This window comes from Sus scrofa, chromosome 9 (genome assembly GCF_054392235.1).
Source record: "Sus scrofa isolate SSC_HxYL_T2T_F1_AM1 chromosome 9, Sscrofa_HxYL_maternal_Yorkshire_Landrace_v2.0, whole genome shotgun sequence".
Classification (NCBI taxonomy): domain Eukaryota; kingdom Metazoa; phylum Chordata; class Mammalia; order Artiodactyla; family Suidae; genus Sus; species Sus scrofa.
This window is the reverse complement of record NC_139391.1, coordinates 90,276,020-90,296,396: the sequence shown is the minus strand read 5'-3', so window position 1 is coordinate 90,296,396 and position 20,377 is coordinate 90,276,020. Positions and strand designations below refer to the sequence as shown.

The window sequence follows — 20,377 nt, the reverse complement described above, 5'->3', positions numbered from 1 at the left end:
GGAGAAGTTGCCTAAACTATGATGTAGTTGGTTATACTCTCAACACAAGGAAATAAAAAACTCAGTTTGGTTTCTTTAAAACATCATATCTCTATTACCTAGGTAAAATGGAAATGATTTGTTTTGTGAAGAGTTAGTAAATAGTTCAGCTGAGGATTCTATACATTTTAATAATAATCAAGAGTAGGCTTCTTTGGAGTTCTCTGGTGGCCTACTGGGTTAAGGATCTGGCATTGTCCCTGATGTGGTGCAGGTTCAGTCTCTGTCTGGGAAACATCCTCATGTGGTAGACATGGGAAAAAAAAAAATAGGCTACTTGTATGAAAGTCTATGTTTTAAGTATATTTTCAGTGGTTGAGTTTTAGAAATTGTTTTCTGAGAGAAATTGTTGTTCTTGTTTAGGTATGTTCTAGTATGCTACTTTCAAGTACTTAAGGATTCAACATTTATTCTCGGGGAAGTAAATCTGCTGAACTGGGTGTAAACAGCTGGTTTGGAAAACCACCTCCTCACATTCTTTAAGATTTGCATTTCTAATAACTTGCCAAGATAGTCTGATGTTGCTCTACCCTTTGAGGACCCCCGCTGTGGGGCCTTCTTGCTCTTGGTTTGGGTTTCTAGATCAGCAGTGTTGTGATTACCTGAGAACTTTATTCAGCAAGGAATGTCTGGGACCACCATATTAAGTCAGAATCTGCATTTTAACAAAAGCATTGATTCATTACTTTGTATATTAATTTCCAGAAGCATTGTTCTAGGGTGCTCTTTAGTCTTTTTTCGTCCATTTCTTTCTAATCTTAATTGCATTTAGAGCTAAAAGTCTTACTATATTCTGTCACCTGCAAATGCTTGTCAGTTCACTTGAGATTTTTTTCTGCCTTTATGACTTGCACTAATCCTATCTTTGGAGCTTAAAAGTAGAAATACTTGTAAACATAGGAAAAAGAAAACTTAGATTTTTAAAAAGAGACTGCTGTATACCGTATTTTATTTTATTATTATTATTTTTGTTTTCCTAGGGCTGCACCCGTGGCATATAGAGGATCCTAGGCTAGGGGTCAAATTGGAGGTATAGCCACCAGCTTACACCACAGCTGTAGCAATGCAGGATCCCAGCCGAATCTGCAACCTGCACCACAGCTCACGGCAATGCCGGATCCTCAACCCACTGAGTGAGGCCAGAGATGGAACCTGTAACCTCATGGTTCCTAGTTGGATTCGTTTCTGCTGCGACACAATGGGAACTCCCTGAAAACAATTTTTAAAAATGTTTAAGAACTTTTTTAGAGCTCAGCATTGACTAACTTGGTGTGACTATCTCTTAGATTTTTATTCATGGAAAGTGGGAAGAATGTCTACTCTTGTCTATCCTAACATTGAGTTAAACCAAATTTATTACTAAGTTAAAGGGTATAGCTATGTATTTTTTCTTCAGAATCTAAGGCCCTTATATTATAGGAATAGGTGGCCCTTCCACTCTTACCTGTTTTCATCAGATACATATTGAGCTCAGTGTATATACATTTCTTATCTTTTTTTTTAAAAGAGAAATAAGAGAATATTGGTGTGTATGTGCTTTGGTCAAGGTTTAAAACCAGGACTTGGAGCACCTGACACTCCTGCTAGGAGCTTTGTATGTTACTTAATTTGTTCTTTATATTAATGTAGATACTATTGCTCCCACTTTTGCAGGTGGGAAAACTGAGGCTTGGAGAGACGAAGTACTTTCTTCTAGGTCACACAGTAAGAGTAAGAGCCACAACTTAATCCCAGTTCTCTGTTCTCCTTAGCTCTCCCATGTACATTCTGCCACTTCACCCTCTTGAATCACGTAGTTACACTGACTATTAAAGTGGATATTGGATTCAGTATCTCTCTTTGGTGGATACAGCAAATGGTTTATAAAATTTGGCCCGCCCATTCAGGTTCTGTTGGGTTAAAACTGTATCTTCAGCTGGCCTTATAAAGAATGATCACACAATTGAGATGGTAGACATTATCTCCTAGGGCTATGCCAAGCACAGTATTCTAGAGAAAGTGGGAAAAACAGTGAAATGGCAAGTTTTTAGACATGATGACAAAGAGTAAAATTAAAATTCAAAATCAGAATATTAAAAAAAAAAAGTTTTGGGTACTGTTGAGTTTCTTTTTCTTTTTTTCTTTCTTTCTTCTTTTTTTTTGGATCCTTAACCCACTGAGCAAGGCCAGGGATTGAACCCGCAACCTCATGGTCCCTATTCAGATTCGTTAACCACTGAGCCACAATGGGCACTCTTACCCTTTTTTTTTTTTCCTAGTAGTTTAGCATATGTTACCTAATCATGACCATTTTTCCCTCTTGTAGGTTGGACATTATTTTTCACTCTGATATAAATGCTTAGTATTCTCTAAGGTTTTTTTTTTTTTAAATTTTTTTTTTGAGCCGCTTTTTAAACTTAAATACCAGTTTTCACTGGTCGACAAATTAAGCAAGAAAATAGTTACATCAGAATATACTTAGTGTTTTCCAGACTCTATAAAACATTGTTAGCATAAATGTCATGTCTTGTAAGAGCATTTTGTACTCCCAGATTTATTTGTCACTGAAACAGCATGCATATTTTGGTCCTTCTTAATTTATGTTCAAATCATATCTTTGGGAATTTTGATGCAACTAACATCAGGCGAGTTATTAATACTACAATCCTCAAATTGTGGTTTATATCAAGTCTCAAGATCTGACTTCTATTTTATGTTGTTAGATAAGTTTTATATTTAAGCTTTATTTTGCCGTCAATATATTTATGTGGGTTTCCATTTATAGTGAACTGTTGAATAATAGGAAACATGTTTATAGAGATGTACTCTGAGATTTCTTTTACAAAGTTTTTCACACAGCATTGAAAAAGGTATGGCAAATCATCCATATACTGTTGCATGAAACAAAGCATTCTTAATATTCCTTTTTCTGAAGTAGAGAATTGGATTTGGTCATTGTTCTTTAATGTTTAACCCTTTTTGAATTCTCTATGTGAAATTTAAAATATAAACTTTTCAAGGTAGTAGCATGATTAATTGGTACATCAAGATACTGGACTGGTAAGTTTGTAACAAAGTGGTATTGTAGGTCTGTCGCCCAAGCTGGCTGTTGGAGCCCACCGAATGCTGTTCTGAGTGTTCAGACCTATCCAAACCATTAGAGTGGTAGCAGATGCCAGTAGTAACATACTTTTACCTATGCTATGCAAACAGTTCCACCCCACACTTGATTTAATATGCTGAACATATCATGGCAGAGGATCATTATTATAAAAATTTCTAAGATGAAAAGCCCCTAAAGAGTTTCTAAATAAAAATTGCACTTATTTTCTACCATCATCCTTCATCAGATCTTTTGATATATTTAATTTTTTGGCTAGAGTGTTTTTAAAATGGTTACGATTTTACTTTTCTGGTTATGATTGTACAAACCCAAGAAAGCTAGTGCTGTTAAAAAAAAAAAAAGCCTCATGATGGTTTAAATAGGTAAAATTGAAAATGATTTCATTTTAACTGTTTAATATTTAAATAGTATTAATGTTCATACAAAAATTGTCTTTTCCTATTCATTTGTTTTCCATTTGCAAAGTATTTATTTTAAAGGAAATTAATTGACCTTGAGTTCTTAGAAATACAGTACCTACTGGTTTCGAAATTTAATGTTTATTCTGAAAATAGATTTTTATTTTCAATATAAGTGATACAGGTGATGTCTTTCAATGTCAAGTATTTAGGAACAGTCAAGCTGTAAATTCCCATATGTGTGTTTTATGTTTCATAGAGTTTTTAAAGAAATTATACCGGTAGGCGAACAGTTGATCCTTTTGTGCTTATACATCAAAATTAGCTGAATATACTTTTCTTTTTGTCTTTGAGGGCTGCACTGGCGGCATATGGAGATTGCCAGGCTAAGGGTCAAATTGGAGCTGTGGCCACCAGCCTACGCCAGAGCCATAGCAACACAGGATCTGAGCCGCATCTCTGACCTACACCACAGCTTATGGCAATGCCAGATTCTTTTTTTTTTCTGCTGTACAGCATGGGGACCAAGTTACTCTTAAATGTATACACATTTTTTTCCTCCCACCCTTTATTCTGTTGCAATATAGGTATCTAGACAAAGTGCTCAATGCGACTCAGCAGGATCTCCTTGTAAATCCATTTCAAGTTGTATCCAATAACCCCAAGCTCCTGATCCCTCCCACTCCCTCCCTCTCCCCCCGGGCAGCCACAAGTCTATTCTGCAAGTCCATGATTTTCTTTTCTGTGGAAAGGTTCATTTGTGCTGTATGTTAGATTCTAGTTATAAGTGACATCATAGGGTATTTGTCTGTCTTTCTGACTCATTTCACTCAGTATGAGAGTCTCTAGTTCCATCCATGTTGCTGCAAATGGCATTATGTCATTCTTTTTTATGGCTGAGTAGTATTTCATTGTGTATATATATCACATCTTCCTAATCCAATTATCTGTTGATGGACATTTGGGTTGTTTCCATGTCTTGGCTATTGTGAATAGTGCTGCAGTGAACATGCGGGTGGCAATGCCAGATTCTTAACCCACTCTGCAAGGCCAGGGATCGAACCTGCTTCCTCACAGATGCTAGTTGAGTTTGTTAACCACTGAGCCACGATGGGAACTCTGATGAATATACTTCTAAATTGATTTTGACTGAAAGGTATAAAATCAAATAACATGTGAATAAGACTGATTCATTGTTACTGAGAAGGAGGATGATTGTGTTAACAATGTGTGTTATGCATGTGAAGAAATTAATGCCTACGTTTTTTAGTGATTCAAAGTTGTGGCATTTTTAAGTGCAAAATATTTTTTAATCTTTTCAATCAAATTGGAAAGATGAGAAACTTTAAATTGGTTTTCTTCATCTGTAACTGGACTATGCTTTACATCTGTGGTGTGTCCTCATCAGGGTTTTCTTGCTAAACAGCCAGTGATGACACCATTTGTATTATTAACCATGCTTTTTGGACAATGCAAAGTGACAGCTAAAATTTTACATAGAAACTGTAATTGTTGATGTGCCTGGCTTTTGATGATACTTCATTTTCCAAATTTTCACATTAATACCATGACTTCTTTGTAAACAATGTACTTTTTGTTCTTCACTCTCTTGAAAATAGTGCTGTGACTGTATCTTACACGAATCTGTAAGAATATTTGCGTCAAGCTTTAATTAGTAAGAACAGGAGGGCTACAATTTGATTTAATAGAAGTTTGGTTTCTTTGGAATCTTATTGTTGAAAAAAAAAGTAAATTGGGAAGTTAAATATTGGGTCAAGATTAGAGAAAGTCTAGTTCACTTTTTTGTTCAAGTGTATGAACTCTAATTTGTCATTAGGAAAATGCTAATTGAAGCATAGGCAAGTAAATCTGTCACGTTTAAAAACTTCTAAGGTCACAGTGAGGTAGTAAGCAAATAGCTAAATAAGACTTGATAGCAGATAAAAGCCAGCCAGTTATATACTTAACTCTGATGTAGGTAGGGGAAAAAAACCCAACACAACAAAAACTGCAAACGTGACGTTTATGCTGTAGCAATAATACAGTACGTTTTGTGAGTATCCTGATGAGTAACTAGCCTTAGAAAATTTCATTTCCTTCATATTTATTTCTCTTAACTAAGAAAGAATATATACTTTGAAAAGCAAAAAACAAAACAAAAAACCAACCTGCATCATTTACTTGGGAAACAGTAATATCTTTACAAGTTAAAAACATGTGCAAGAGACAAGATGTCACATGTCTGCTCCTTACTTCTAGTTGTTAAATAGGAAACTTCATTCTGTATTCAGTGACTCATTTAAAAATGTTGCTAAGATCTGATACAAATCTTAAATTCTACCCATGTACTGTTGTCCTAAAATTGAAACATAAACAATCAATAGTAAAGCTAACATTCAGAAGACCACTTTGACCTTTTAATGTGGGTATGTATAGTTTCTTTTGCAGGACTCTGTTTGCTGTCCTTATTATCCAGTTGTCTTGTAGTCAGGGCTTGTTAACTACTTTTCCTTGTTTGTCTGCCTGCTGTCCCTTCCCATTCTGAGCGCTTCCTCCATCAAGGTGTTGAGAGAAGCCTAAGGTATTTTTCTATAGATGAAACTGAGACCGGGATTTCAGTGCTGAACAGTGGTGATTCTGTTTAATGCTATGTGAAAATCTTTCATGCGAGATAGAAAATAAGACTCTAAGATTGACTTTTAATTCAATGAGCTAAACAGAGGAATAGAAAATAACTGCCCTCACTTTGAATGGATTCGGGCTTGACAGATTTTGGAAAGGACTTTATCTGGATTTGGTACAGCTGTTTCTTCTTTACTTTTGCACACTGAAATTTTGGCTCAAGAGGTCAATATAGTTAATGAGACCTGATGGAGGTTCATGGTGTTAAATGTTTCTAAGAAAATTGAAGATGGACTTCTGTACTTTTTGCCTACTTGCTTGTAGAACAAACCTAGTATTCAGGTTTATTTCTCTCTGTACCATTGTGTTTGACAGGTTTTTTTTGGTAAAATAGAAACACCATTCAGAGCACTGAGTCCCTACTCAAGATTAATTGATACGGAGTTCCTGTTGTGGGCACAGCGGAAATGAATGTGACCAGGAACCATGAGGTTGCAGGTTCGATCCCTGGCCTCATTTAGTGGATTAAGGATCTGGCGTTGCCGTGAGCTGTGATGTAGGTCACAGATGCAGCTCGGATCCCACATTGCTGTGGTGTTGACCGGGAGCTACAGCTTCGATTAGACCCCTAGCCTGAGAACTTTCATATGCTGAGGATGTGGCCTTAAAAAGACAAAAGATTAATTGATGGTGGTATATGTCTAGGTGTTCCTTGTTCCTCGTTAGTGTGTCAGTGGATTTGTCCTACAGTAGGAAGCTATGCATGTTAGAGATTTTACATGTTACTGTTTTGTAAAGTTACATGAAGTTTACAAATTGCATCTGTTTTCTAACCCTTCAAGGAAGACTGTATACTTTATGCATGCCAAGAGTTCCAATCATCAAGGACAGGAAGATTATTTTTTTCTTTTTATGTTTGCACATGTGGCATATGGAAGTTCCCCGGCTAGGCATCAAATTGGAGCTGCAGTTGCCAGTCTACACCACAGCCATGGCAGCACCAGGTCCAAGCAGTGTCTGACCTACACCATGGCTCACAGCAATGCTGAATCCTTAACCCACTGAGAGAGGCCAGGGATCGAACCCGCATCCCCATGCATGCTAGTCAGATTCATTTCTGCTGTGCCACCACGGGAATTCCGGGAAGAGAAATTCTTTAAAAGACGAGTATATTAACATTTTTGGCCTCATTGGTAAACTTTCATATTCATACATTATGTCTCCTATATAGGACTTCAGTTAGAATAACACTGGAATTAAACACTTATGAAAACACATTATGTGTGAGTATATTTTGTTTAATCATGTATCTTGTCCAGAGGTGGCTAAGTTTTAAGTTGCAAAGCACTTTAAACTGGGGGATTGAAAACTCTTAAATTCTATTTTACTTAAAACTTGATTGAGGAGTTCCCGTCGTGGCACAGTGTTAACGAATCTGACTAGCAACCATGAGGTTTCGGGTTTGATCCCTGCCCTTGCTCAGTGGGTTAAGGATCTGGCGTTGCCGTGAGCTGTGGTGTAGGTCGCAGATGCGGCTTGGATCCTGCGTTGCTGTGGCTCTGGCGTAGGCTGGCAGCTACAGGTCCAATTAGACCCCTAGCCTGGGAACCTCTGTATGCCACGGGAGCAGCCCAAGAAATGGCAAAAAGACACACACACACACACAAAACAAACAAACAAAAAAACAAAACTTGATTGAAACTTGAGAGAATTTTGAAAGTGTTCAAGAGATGAAGTAGTGATACTTTGAAAATTTTGGCATTTTGGCATTTGGGATGTCATGCTAGGAGTCCTTTGATGCATTCTCCAGGGTAGATGGTTAGGAATCTGATAATGTTCTTCTATACTACTATGAACTCATGGAGAGCAAAGAAATAAGCAGAGAGGCAGGTGAACCTTCTCTGTTGTAAAAACCTTCCTGGCTTTCCTTCTTCCACTTGGAGCTAATAGTATATAGCTATAGGGTTGGAAAGTCCTCACAAAGGGATACTGGACCTTCTGAATTATTCTATTTTATATCCTTATGGGCTTCAATAACTGCTTAATTGCTTTTGTTATTGAAAGTGTTGTCTTTAGTACATTGTGACTTGGTAAATCAGCTCAGGTTTTTATGTTAATTTTGAAGTCTCTAAGTCTGATTGAGGGTTCTCTTGGAGACTGTTCTTAACTCTTTGCCCGATTAAGTATGCAAATAAGACAGTTTGACTTGGCTTTTGAAATTTAAAGGTTTAGATGACTCTGCTCTTTTGGTATAAGATGCACAGTGTTGTCATTCAGTTAGATTAGCAGCTGTTAACCACAACTAGTCTTGTTATGTGACTAGGGAGGTGTGTGTCCAGGCACTTCTTTTCTACCAAGTTTTGTTGATTGTAAGGTACTGTTGCTTATTAGAAGCAGTATTTTTATAACACTTAAGAAAAATTCTGCCAATTAAACTACAATGTTATGTTTTATTTTCTCTTAGAAGCTTATAAAAATATTAATAAGCTCTTATTTAGTATAGATTTTTATTGTTCATAAAAATCTTGTTCATATGTAAAAAGTTATCAGTAGGGTTCTGGTTATGAATAAAATGGAGCAAGAATGTTCCACCTTGTTTCTCTCTCTGAATGAAGCTATAAAACCTGGGCAGATGCATAGAACAGCTATTTGAGAATTCAAGTAAATATTAGAGGTAGATTAATGAATAAGATCTGAGTCTCATATACTACCTAACTGGCAGTGAATGATGTCACACTCTGGTATGTTCTAACCTGGATTTAGTACAGACCAAAAATCTAGAAATGGGCATTGAAGTTGACAGAGCTCCAAGAAAACTCCCTAGTTTTGATTAGAGGAGCAGAAAAGGAGTTTCCTAATGTTCAGAGTGTGAAAGTATCTCCCTTTTCCCCGCTCCATCTCTTGTACTTTAATTCCCAAGTAATCAGGCAGTAGTGACATGGACAGTGGGGACCCAAAGAAGCCTAAAATTTTGAGAGAAGCGAACATCCTCTTTGATAAGAGTTGCTTAGCTATAAGAAGTGGGGTGAGCACTGTTGCTTTTTTTTGGTTTCTGCTTAGCTTTGGACACAGGTACAGTCATGGGAAATGTGCAAAGTGGTATAAATAAGGTCCCAATTTTTTGGTAGGAGTGCTGAAAAAGGGAGGCACTCAAGGAATAGATTGTGCAGGGAGAGATTTCAGTGAGAGAGCATGTAACTCGAAGGGTATGATCTAAGATTAGTTAACATATAAAGAGGAAAATCCAAACTCATATGGGAAAGGACAATCAATATAGATGAAATGGCTCAAGTGTTAGAATTTTCTGAAGTACTTTTTTTTGGCCACTCCCATGGCATGCAGACGTTCCCATGACATGTGGAAGTGCTGAACTCGCCACAGTACTATCCAGAGCTCTGGCATTTCGTCATGTTGTTTTAACCCCAACAACAACAGAGGAGTCAACAACAACACAGGCATGATTGGTGCTTCCCCACAATGCACCTCAGAGCCACAGCAGTGACAAAACTGGATCCTTAGATCCTTAATCTGCTGAGCCACCAGAAAACTCCTGAAAATTACTTTTAAGTGCTAATTATAAAAATGGTGCAACAATAAGGGGTAATCCTCTTGAAAGATGAAGGCTCGGGAAAAGCATAAAAAATACAAAGAAATGCCAAATAGAAATCTTAAAACTGAAGATAATAAGATGACCAAAATAACTTGATGGACTTAATAACAGAATAGAGCTGGCAGAGATAATGCCACTGAAACTGAAGCTAAATCTTTGGAAGTTTTTCGTTCTGAACTATAGGATGAAAAGAAATTGGGGAAAATTTAATAGTGCTTACCATTTGTGGGAATATAGCAGGCCACTTGAATCCTAGAAGGAGAGGAAAAACTTCACTACAGAAAAAGACGTAGTTGAAGAAATTATGACTAAAATGTCCTAAATTTAATGACATAAATATACAGACTTAAGATGCTCATGTAACTTCAACATAACTTCAAAGAAATCCATACCCAGCCACTTTATAAGAAAAATGCTGAAAAAATAAGAAAAAAATCTTAAGTATTGTATTGTTTATAAAGGAACAATAATTTGAATGACTAAAAGTTTCTCATTAGAATACATGGGAACCAGAAGAAAATAGAACAAGATTTTTGAAGTGGTTAAAAATAAATAATAACTCAGTATTCTATATCCAGTTAAAAAAATCCTTTAGGAAAAGGTAAAGGAAAAACAACATCAAGTAAAGGAAAACAAATATGGTTGCTAGCAGATGTACTCTAAAAGAGTATTTCAACAAGCCCTTAAGACAAAGGAAATGATGCCAGAATGAGTCTTGTAACATCAAAAATTAAGGGCGAGCAACAGGATTCTAATAAATAGAATGGAGTCACATAATTCTCTCTACATTTTAAAATTATTTATAGGTTGAAAGCAAAGGCAATATTTTCTCATGAGTTTTTCTATGTATGAGACAGCTATGATGTTAGAGAAAACTGCAACATAAAAATGGTAGGGTAAGGGAACTTAAAATATCATGGTTTGGTTTCTTCATCTTACTTGCTGTGATAAAAGCCTTCATTTTATGTTGACCCTGAGAAGTCAAATATGAATACTGAAATCTCTAGAGCAACCACTTAAAAAGTTATATAGCAGTTCCCAATGTGGCACAGTGGGTTAAAGATCTGGTGTTGCTGCAGCTGTGGCTCACATTCAGTCCCTGGCCAGGGAATTTCCATATGCTATGGATATGGCCAAATAAAAATTATGCAAAAAGATTTGATCAGAAACATGGAGATAAAATTGAATATTAAAAAGAGTATAAATCAGGAGAGAAACAGGAATATGAAACATAGGGAAAACTATTTTTATGAAAAATATAAAATGACCCAAATTCAAATATATCAGTAATTATATTAAATAAATATTTTCAGCACACTAATTAAAAGGAGTTCAAGATGGGCATTAAAACATAATCCAATTATATGTGGCCTATAAGAGTTCACTTTGGCTATAATGATTAAGAGGTATGTTACAGGTAAATGAAAGTAAAAACATACCTTGAATTTACTAAGCAGAAGAAAACTGGAGGAGTTCCCGTTGTGGCTTAACAGGTTAAGAACCTGATGTATTGTCCGTGAAGATGGGGTTTGGATTCCTGGCCTTGCTCAGTGGATTAAGGATCTGGCATTGATGTAAGCTGTGGGGTAGGTTTCAGATGCAGCTGAGGTTTGGTGTGGCCTAGGTCAGCAGCTGCAGCTCCAATTTATTCCTAGCCTGGGAACTTCCATGGGCTGTAGGTGTGGCCTTAAAAAGAAAAAAAAAAAAAAAAAGCTGGAGTAGCTGTATTAATACAAATTAATAAAATAATTTACATAAAAAGATCAATTAACCAGAAAGACACATTCTAAATGTGTATCCACCTAACCACAGAGCTTCAAAATATAGTGTGAAGGTATCAAAATGAAGGGAAAAAAAAATAGACAAATCAATAGTTAGAAAACGCAGTATTTGAGTATTTGCTAGAATCAATAGACAGAAAATCATTAAGGATATAGGAGACCTGAATCATCACCACCAACTAACTTGATCTAATTTATACAGAATATGCCACCAAACTATAGAAGAATAAACATTTATTTCAAGTGCACCTGGAACAGTCTCCAAGACAGAAGGTGTCCTGAGTAATAAAACAAATATTAGAAAATTTGAAGGAATTGAAAGCATGCAAAGTATGTTTTCTTTTTCTTTTCTTTTTTTTTTTTTTGTCTTTTTGCTATTTCTTGGGCCACTCCCGTGGCATATGGAGGTTCCCAGGCTAGGGGTCTAATCGGAGCTGCAGCTGCCAGCCTATACCACAGCCACAGCAATGCGGGATCTGAGCTGAGTCTGTAACCCTACATCACAGTTCACAGCAACGCCAGATCGTTAACCCACTGAGCAAGGGCAGGGACCGAACCCGCAATCTCATGGTTCCTAGTCGGATTCGTTAACCACTGCGCCATGGTGGGAACTCCTCCTTTTGTTTTTTTTTTGTTGTTGTTTTTTTTTTCCCAAAGTATGTTTTCTAAACAAAGTAGAAACAAACTAGAAGTCTATTGACTCTTAATAGGTAATTAAAATACCTTCAAATGCTTGGAAAACAACACTAAAGAATGTCTAAGAAGTGTGAAGATCAGAAAGCTTTTTTTTTTTTTTTTTGTCTTTTTTGTCATTTCTTGGGCTGCTCCTGCAGCATACGGAGGTTCCCAGGCTAGGGGTCGAATCAGAGCTGGCCTACTCCTACACCATAGCCACAGCCACAGCCACGTGGGATCCGAGCCCTGTCTGCAACCTACACCACAGCTCATGGCAATGCCAGATCCTTAACCCGCTGAGCAAGGCCAGGGATCGAACCTGCAACCTCATGGTTCTTAGTCGGATTCGTTAACCACTGTGCCACAACGAAACTCCCAGAAAGTATTTCTAACTGAAATAAAATGACATCATATTTTGTAGAATGCTGCTTAAACAGTATTTAGTGAGAACTTTGATAGCATTTAAATGCTTATGATTGAAGAAAGATCTTCAGTCAGTCATCTCTTTCCATGTTAGGTAAATAGAAATAGAGGGCCAGAAATTAATGAAGTTGAAAACAAAGGTGAAAGAAAAAACTGGTTCTCTATAAAAATTAACAACACATAAACCTATCATGAGACTACAAGAAAAGACACAACTGGAAATGTTATACAGTTGCTGGCAGTAACGGCAAATGGTACAGCCACACTGGAGTGCTGTTTGGCAGTTCTTCTAGAGAGAAACATCCATTTACTATATAATCCAGCATCTTATTCCGATGCATTTACCCTAAAGAAAGAAAAACTTACTTTCACATAGGAAACTGTGTATTAACATGTTTGTAGCAGTTTTATTCATAATCAACAGAAGTATGGAATGATCTAAATATCCTTCAGTGGATGAATTGGTAAACTGGTATATCTCTACAGTGAAATGCAACTTAAATGACAATGAGTGATCCTTACACAAAATAACTTAATCTCAGTGGAATTGTGATAGAAGCTGGTCTCGGAAGGCGATGTTTTGAATGATTACATTGATATGAAATTCTTAGAGTTGCAGTAACAAGGAATAGATCAGAGGTTGCCTGGGTTACGGAAGTCGAGAGGGGTAAGCGCAAAGAGATAGACTGAGGGATTGAGCTGCTGTGTATCTCGACTGTGGTGGTGATTACACAGATATGTAATGTTAAGATTATGGTAATGACCACCTTTTGTGTGTAACACAAAAAGGTAGTTTTACTGTATGCTGATGGAGATAGGTGAAGTCTGTCTTCATAGGGCTCTGAGGCAGCAGTTCTGTGATGCCATCCCTACTTTGGAGATAATATTTAGAGGAAAATGGAAGTTTGAACGAGTGAAATACGACAATTAAGTATGGAATGTTTGTCAGTTGCTTCATTAAAAGTAATGAAAAAAGGTTTCATGTTCTCTCCAGTGTGGTATCATTTTCTCTTATATTTTGTTTTCATTAAAATTTAAAATTTGGGAGAGAAAAGGGTATTCCAGAAACTGGAGAACCTGGTTTCCTCCATGAACCTGTGAGACTGCCATTCAACGTGTATTGCTTCAAATAAAAAGGTGGGGAAACTCCTGGGTAAGATGCTGAATTGGGAAATTGCCTATTTTGTTGATAGGATCTGTCAGCATGTGGAGTGGCTGAGGGCTTTGACCCTGGACCAGCTTGACTGGTTTGAATCCTGTCTCCTCAGTTTACTAGCTGTGTGATCCCAGGGGAGGTATTTGTATCATCATTTATAAAAAGGTCAGCGATTTTGCCAGCTTCCTAAGCAAGTTTAATGTATGCTGCTTTTAAAACAGAATGATTATGATAATCATACATTATTCATTGAGAAATAATCCAATGATTTGGCTCAGTTACTATTCTACAATTGCTTTTTGCTTTAAGCAATGTTAATATCTTAATACTACTTATTAGTGATTATATTGATTCATTAGAACTTAAAGGACTCTCTAACACTGGTTTGGCTTTTAAAGTTTAGAGCTTTATAAATAAAAATACTATTGCTCTTATTTTTTCATGTTATTGACAGTTTTAAGTTATGTTTTAAAAAGTTTATCTATTGTCTTAATAGTATGTATCCTTATGTGCTGTAGTGAAGTCCTCATTTTGTCCCTTGATTTTATATAAATACATATTCTGAATGAATAGAAGTTTGGATGGAAAGACTAGTGTCCTTTCAGGTAATATTTTCTATTTTGTAAAACTTGTGATTGTCAAATAAACCACAGATAAAAAAATGTAAGCCAGAGAAATTTTTGACTTAAAGAAAAATGCATGTATCTGCATAGCATCACACAAGTCATAGAACAGTTGCCACCCATGGTTGAAGCCTTTTCCTAAATTTTACACAATTATAGTGGCTATCTGATTTTATAGCAATCTTCCCTCATGTTTCTTCTAAATTTTATCACTCAGATCTAGACACTATGGTTTGGTTGTGATCCTTTTTTTAAATGACATTTAAATCTCAACTGATAGGTTCCCTATCCCTCTATTTTGCTTACATTGTGTCTTTTGCTATTTAACCTGAAATTTTCTTCTTTTCTGAGTTTTGATGTGTGCATATGTATGCATGATATAGTTCTGTATGTTTTTCTATCCTATGCAAAGTATTTGGATCTAGAAGTAAAATCGAATTTTCTTTTTTGCTGAGACTAGAGGTGGTGTGATTTTATTAGGACACACTTATTGTCTGATGATGATTTATTTTGTGATGAGAACAGCCATTGTTACTTAATGCGTATTGGGGGTGCAAAATCATGGTATGTAATTTAATTCTATTAATTAGTTTTCAGATATTGGTTGAAGTATTTCTTTTTATATTTTAGGGCCACACCCATGACATATGGAGGTTCCCAGGCCAGGGTCCAATCAGAGATGTAGCCACTGGCCCATGCCACAGCCACACGGGATCCAAGCCGTGTCTGTGACCTACACCACAGCTCACGGCAATGCTGGATCCTTAACCCACTGAGCGAGGCCAGGAATTGAACCTGCGTCCTCACAGATGCTAGTTGGATTCTTTAACCGCTGAGCCACAATGTGAGAACTCCTAGTTGAAGTATTTTTGTGAATAAACCTTTCTCATCTACTGTTGACTTACCCAGAGATTCAGTTTACATGACAAATGCTTGATTATTTTCCTTTATCAGTTTTCAAGTGAGTGAATTGATTCTCTCTCATCCATTAAAGTTACCAATTATTTTGTGTGTGTTTACATAAAGAAGAAATACTTAGTAGGTTCATACTGATACTTCCAATTCAGTACTAAGTATTATTTCTAGCACATTGAGAATCTTGGTTCTCAAAGCTACAGGGAATAACAGAATATCTCCTAATGATTCATTGTTTTATTCAACAGTGCACACCCTAGGTCTCAAAGTACCAATATTAGTGCTATTAATCATCGTTATTTCCATAAAGGGTTTTCACATTTCCTTTCTACCCTGTTTTTTGTTTGCACTATATGTTTTCAGATTGAATAGCTTTTATATGCTGTACTCTATTAACTTTAGGTCTTACTTAGTGCCAGTAACTATGTTTTACACTATTCATCAGTATTTCTGTTCAGGTCTCTCTAGACTTTGGTGGTCTGAAGTTGTGAGTTTCAGTACATTTCTTAGGAAGGATTCCTGGGAAAATCATTTACTTCATGTTGATAACTGCATGTGCTTTCTTTGTGGAAGTTGGTTTTGCTCAATATAAAATCCTCGCCTGATACACTTTACCTGGAATAACTTAAATATGTTCCTCTATGTTTTCCTTATATAAATCTTAAGATTATTTCATTTTATTCCCTTATGTGTTTCTGTTCTTTTTGTCTAGGTGATGAAAAGTATGATTTTTTTAAGTCTAGTAATTTTTCTAGAAGATGTCTTGGTATTGAGTTTTATTGGTAAATGTTTACAGGTATTGATATGTGATATATTTGTGTGTATAATTTTTAGTGATGTACTTTCTTCATAGATTTTTATTATGTTTATGTTGGATCATATTTACCTAACTTTAATATTTTTCACTTTATATGGAATGTTTATTTTTCTTCATTTTTAAAATAAAATTTTTATTTTTATATTTTTCTCTTAAAGTATTATCTCTGTTTTTTATATATATATATATGTATATATATGTGTATATGTATGTATATATATGTATATGTATGTATATATGTATATATATGTATATATGTATATATATATGTATGTATATATGTGTATATATATGTATGTATGTATATGTATGTATATATATGTATGTATATATATGTATGTGTATGTGTATATATATGTATGTATATATGTATGTATATATATGTATGTGTATGTATATATATATGTATGTATATATGTATGTATATATATGTATTGTATATATATGTATGTATATATATGTGTGTGTATATATATGTATATATATATATGTATGTGTATATATATATGTATATATATATATATTTTTTGGTCTTTTTGCTATTTCTTTGGGCCGCTCCCGTGGCATATGGAGGTTCCCAGGCTAGGGGTCCAATCGGAGCTGTAGCCACCGGGCTACACCAGGGCCACAGTAACGTGGGATCCGAGCCGTGTCTGCAACCTACACCACAGCTCACGGCAACGCCGGATCGTTAACCCACTGAGCAAGGGCAGGGACCGAACCCGCAACCTCATGGTTCCTAGTCAGATTCGTTAACCACTGCGCCACGACGGGAACTCCTCTGTTTTATATTTGTGTAGTTTCTGGTATAGTCTTCATTTCTTAGGTACTTTTTTCTTTTCTTTTGAATTCTTTGAGTTCTGCCACCTACTTTGAGTTTTCCTGATTCTGAATTATATGGTTCTCTCATGTTTTGTTTCCTCAGTTCACTGGTTTTTAGCTTGTGTAGAAATAGATTACAGTTTTTCTTTTTTCTTTTTTTTTTTTTTTTTTTTGTCTTTTTGCCATTTCTTGGGCCGCTTCCGCGGCATATGGAGGTTCCCAGGCTAGAGGTCGAATCGGAGCTGTAGCTGCCGGCCTACACCAGAGCCATAGCAATGCGGGATCCCAGCCGTGTCTGCAACCTACACCACAGTTCACGGCAATGCTGGATCGTTAACCCACTGAGCAAGGGCAGGGACCGAACCCACAACCTCATGGTTCCTAGTCGGATTTGTTAATCTCTCTGCTGTGACGGGAATTCCTAGAAATAGATTACAGTTTTGATGGGTTTGATAGGCACATCTTTCTGGCATGCCCTCATTATTTTTAGAGGTGTTATTTTGCTCCTTATCTTTTTTCTTACAATGAGGTGTTTTTAGAGGTGTTTTTTTGCTCCTTATCTTTTTTCTTAGAATAATTTTGTGTAGGGTTTGGCTTTCATAATTTTCCATTATTCATTAGGATGTGAAGTTAGTTTTCTTGAATTTTAAGAGGAAGCAGTTTTAATGATAGCTCTTTGTCGCTTTCGTGTGGTGTGTACAAATAGGGAAGCATAATTATAACGTTTTTCTGGCTGTGTTCCACTCTTACATTTTCATGTGGATCTTCTCTTTCTTTTGACTTTGTTTCTGTCCTCTGTAATTTTGATTCCACTCTGTTTCTCTTTTAGTTGGACTCTATGCTGCAAGGGGTCTCTGGTGTCCCAGTTTTGATGTATGTACACCGTTCATTCAGACCTGAGTTCTTTTACTAACTCCAGTTTTTTTCCCATGGGTAAAACTCCTTCAATTAGGCTGTTCTTAAATTTGCCTACTCTAATGTTAAGTGACTATTGGCTATCTTTAAGTTTCTTCTGTAACCCAGTCTGTTAGACACCTTGTTATATTAATTCCCTCTATGTTTTCCTACATAGAATCCAATATTTCACGTTCTGTATCATAGTTTTTTATTTTATTTTATTTTTTACTTTTTAGGGCTGCACTGCAACATACGGAAATTCCCAGTCTAGGGAGCAAATCAAGCTGCAGCTGCTGGCCTACACCAGAGCCGCAGCAACATGGGATCCGAGCCGTTTCTGCAACCTACAGCACAGTTCATAGCAATGCTGGATTCTTCACCCATTGAGTGAGGCCAGGGATCAAAGTAGCATCCTCACGGATCCTATTCGGGATTGTTACCACTGAGTCATGATGGGAACTCCCATCAGGTTCTGTATCATTGTTGATGGTTCATTTTCATTAGGCTAAATTGTGTAGGCTAGGATGATAACTCTACACCTAAGTTTACTGAAAATGTTGTCCATTGGATTTTGGCTTTACTATCCAATTCTGTTTTTATATGTGGATTCTTAGAAATAATCGCGATCTTTCAAGAATTCCTTTTTGTTATGTTTTAAATACATAACTTTTAACACCTGTATGGTAAAAACACCACAAATCAGATGTTTCCTTCTAAAAATTTCTCACACTTTTTTTTTTTTTTTTTAAAAGAGCCACACTTGAAGCATATGGAAGTTCCCTGGCTACAGGTCTGATCAGTGCTGCAGCTGCCAGCAGCAACACTGGATCCTTAAGCTACTGAGCAAGGCCAAGAATCAAACCCACATCCTCATGGGATACTAGTTGGGTTCAAAAAATTCCTCTTAATCATAGATTGTCTTCATGTATGTAGTTCAATGTTTTCCTCTTCCTTCTATGTGGAAACTAAGAAATGCCTGTGTATATTCTCAAATGGAAGTAGGGAGAAAATAATGTGTGTGTACCTATTAAAGTAAGATTCTTAAATATTAAGACAAAATTTGAAGTTAAATTACACTGAAAGTATTTTTAAATGCTGATTTTGCATTTTAATTTTTATTCTAGAAAACACAGATTTAAGATAAATATTTTAGCCTGGCTTTTTGATAGTAAAGATTGTTTTTATATTTAAGGTTACTTGTCTTCAAACAAAATTGTTGCATTTTTAATTCCTTTCTCTAAAATTAGATTATCCTGATACAATCTCTCTTTCTAGACTTCTAGTTACTTCCTCATATTCACACTTAGAAAATTTGTTTTACATCCTGTTCAGGAAGACAAAATGTGAGATATAGTCTTTTATTCAACTATGCTAATAATTCAGCTATGCTAATAACTTAAGACAGAGAATGATTGTATTAGTTTTCTGGGGCTGCTATAATATCAAAGTACCAGGGCTGGGGGAGAGGGGGGGCGGTCACTAAACAACAGAAATTTATTTTCTCATGATTCGGAGGTGAAAAATCTGAGGTCATTCTTTTGGCAGGGTTGGATTTTTCTTTTTTTTTTTATAATTTTTAAAATTTTCCCACTGTACAGCAAGGGGGTCAAGTTATCCTTACATGTATACATTACAATTACATTTTTCCCCCACCCTTTCTTCTGTTGCAACATGAGTATCTAGACAAAGTTCTCAATGCTATTCAGCAGGATCTCCTTGTAAATCTATTCTAAGTTGTGTCTGATAAGCCCAAGCTCCTGATCCCTCCCACTCCCTCCCCCTCCCATCAGGCAGCCACAAGTCTCTTCTCCAAGTCCATGATTTTCTTTTCTGAGGAGATGTTCATTTGTACTGGATATTAGATTCCAGTTATAAGTGATATCATATGGTATTTGTCTTTGTCTTTCTGGCTCATTTCACTCAGGATGAGATTCTCTAGTTCCATCCATGTTGCTGCAAATGGCATGATGTCATTCTTTTTTATGGCTGAGTAGTATTCTATTGTGTATATATACCACCTCTTCCGAATCCAATCATCTGTCGATGGACATTTGGGTTGTTTCCATGTCCTGGCTATTGTGAATAGTGCTGCAATGAACATGCGAGTGCAGGTGTCTCTTTTAAGGAGAGTTTTGTCCGGATAGATGCCCAAGAGTGGGATTGCGGGGTCATATGGAAGTTCTATGTATAGATTTCTAAGGTATCTCCAAACTGTTCTCCATAGTGGCTGTACCAGTTTACATTCCCACCAACAGTGCAGGAGGGTTCCCTTTTCTCCACAGCCCCTCCAGCATTTGTTATTTGTGGATTTATTAATGATGGCCATTCTGACTGGTGTGAGGTGGTATTTCACGGTAGTTTTGATTTGCATTTCTCTTATCATCAGCGATGTTGAGCATTTTTTCATGTGTGTGTTGGACATCTGTATATCTTCTTTGGAGAAATGTCTATTCAGGTCTTTTGCCCATTTTTCCATTGATTGATTGGCTTTTTTGC

At 36.3% G+C, this 20,377-nt stretch overlaps 1 protein-coding gene across 6 annotated transcripts in view; it reads left to right on the top strand.

Moving 5' to 3' along the window:
- The window catches only part of CRPPA (CDP-L-ribitol pyrophosphorylase A), a 294,345-nt gene that overhangs the window by 86,635 nt on the left and 187,333 nt on the right, over positions 1 to 20,377 (top strand). Inside the window, exon 6 of one of the 6 annotated variants that reach the window (XR_014815911.1) lies at positions 225 to 2,124. The exons of the other annotated variants lie outside the window; for them this stretch is intronic. The gene's annotated coding sequence lies outside the window, so the exon portion shown is untranslated. Of the gene's footprint in view, positions 1 to 224; positions 2,125 to 20,377 lie in introns of those variants that run through there. 6 annotated transcript variants of the gene reach the window in all.